Here is a 2,214-nt window from a genome sequence, read left to right on the forward strand (position 1 = left end):
AATATTTAAAATTTCACAGCAATTCCAAACCCTCGAGGATGACCTTCCAGACTTCGTTCGCGGGCGGCTTTAAACAAATCCCACAACGCGAGGCCACTATCATAATGTTATTTGATTTATTTTGTTCATGCTAACATTTTAATCAAGTCAAGTGCTCCCAGTTTTCACCTACATACAATTATAGAACCCGGCAATCTGATTTATAAAGTCAATTCTGAGGCCATTCTGAGCTGTTGCCTCACGACAAAAGAAGAATGAAATCTGGTGTTACTAGGGTTAAATATCGTTCCCGGGTTTCTTGAAATTTCAAAAAGTCGCCATCTTCTATATCGTCCTTTGTCCAAGTGATTACTTGCAAAAATAAAATGTCCAGGCTTTAATTAATGAAACTTTCTGCTCAGCATTAAGAGGAATTTCAACAACGTTTTTAAATTGAATAATGCAAACAAATAAGCAAAGACATATATTCGAACAATTCAAAATAAGAGAGCAACAAGAAAAAAGAAAGGAAAACATTAACGTTTCCTCCAGGCCTTAAAGGATAATATTATTCTGATAAAAGTCTACAAGACTTAGAAGTTCGTCTCATGCCTTTCTTCATTCCACAAAATCGTTTTCAGCAACAGAGCAGTTTTATGAAATTCCCTTCGGAGCTCGCCATTCTTGAAAGTGTAAATAATTGGATTTACTGAGGCACTCAAAAACAGGAGAAAGATTAGGAGCAAAATTGCAATTCTTGGGAAGGTTTCAGGGGAAAAGCGAAACCAGAGGACCATAGCCCACATTGGCATCCAGCAACACAAAAATCCCGCGCCCACGAATAACAGCATTCGAGTAAGCTTTATTTCTTTCACTGAATTTCGTACTGCCCCATCGTCAGTGTTGTTCTGTAGTGATGGGACTACATTCTGTTGATGCTCGTGTGTTTTTTTAAATATCTTAGGATAGCTAAAGATACCGATGCACAACGGTAAGACAAAAAGCAATCCAACAGTGATGCAAGAGTGAACGATTCGACTTTTACGAGTTGGATAAGTAAAGGCGCATACTGCGTAGCTTTGGATAAATTCAATTTCTACCCAATTTGTGACTCGGACAATAAACAGGTAGAGGGCAAAGGAAAGCCACAAACCGCTCAGCCAAATCTTTGATCTGCGAAGTGAAAAAATCCTCTTGTAGTAGTTGATCTTCACAATTTTAACGTAACGGTTAAACGCTGTCAAACCGAGGGTTGCTGGGGTCAAGTAGCAAGTGAATACGCCAACAAAGCCTTAAATTTGGCATAATGTGTCGCCATAGTCCCACTTTCCAGTGATCAGCGTAGCAGCACGTAATAGTATTTCCATTGTTGCAAGGATCAGATCGCTGATTGCTAACGCAATGATATACAGGTTGGTGGTTTGGGTTTCTGCATGCTGCTATACAAACCAGGCTCTTTCCAATGATGCTTGTGATGTTCAGTGCAACGCATTCGCTTGCCTCAATTATAACAACTGGCAAGCTTCGGCTTGGTAACTCAAGGTTTGACATCTTGTCTACTAAAAAACGATAAATTGATTATTGAATAGTGATAAATTAATCAATTGATAGATATAAATGAAACTGTTATTACCGTTATCCCTCAATATGTTTGAATAAACAGATTCATTTATTTATCAATAACCAGACAAGTACTCAAAAAATTTAAGGCAAAAACGGTCCCTTTCAACTACCTATGTACATAGAGCACGCTTTCATGCATGGCGCCTAGTGTTTCTCAGCAGTTCTCAAAGATATCAGCTGTTTCACTATTTTACTAATTTTTTTAACTCGAAATCTCTCTCACAAAAAAGCTCAATTGCAGATTACTTTAAAACTGACCACGGCTTCTTCTTTTTAAGTCTTACTTCTGAATCAATTTAATGAGTTTCTATGTAGTTTTTTTTCGAAAGGGAAGATTTTTTATGAAATTTAAATTGACAGAAACTTTACTTAGACTGAAATGCGGGCTGTCTATGAATGGTAATTTTCGTCGCTCGTAGGAAACATATGCCTTATCTGCACTTTGCATGACTGTCCCTCTTATCAGAGAAAATTAAATCCCCTTTGCCCCAGAAACTTATTTCCAAAGGTATATCGAAAACATAGGCAAAATGAGAGGAAAAAAAAGAAATCAGCAAAAGCAGGAGTAGCTTTAATAAATTAATATAGACAGTCAAAGAATGCATGTGGCTA

At 37.4% G+C, this 2,214-nt stretch overlaps 1 pseudogene across 1 annotated transcript in view; it reads right to left on the bottom strand.

Moving 5' to 3' along the window:
• Positions 1–288: 288 nt before the first annotated feature.
• Positions 289–2,214, bottom strand: part of LOC148736401 (octopamine receptor beta-1R-like) — a 2,133-nt pseudogene continuing 207 nt past the window's right edge. Inside the window, exon 2 of the transcript XR_015999232.1 lies at positions 289–1,538. The product of XR_015999232.1 is annotated as an octopamine receptor beta-1R-like (transcript). The remainder of the gene's footprint in view (positions 1,539–2,214) is intronic.

The sequence above is a fragment of the Stylophora pistillata genome, chromosome 3, assembly GCF_964205215.1.
Source record: "Stylophora pistillata chromosome 3, jaStyPist1.2, whole genome shotgun sequence".
Classification (NCBI taxonomy): domain Eukaryota; kingdom Metazoa; phylum Cnidaria; class Anthozoa; order Scleractinia; family Pocilloporidae; genus Stylophora; species Stylophora pistillata.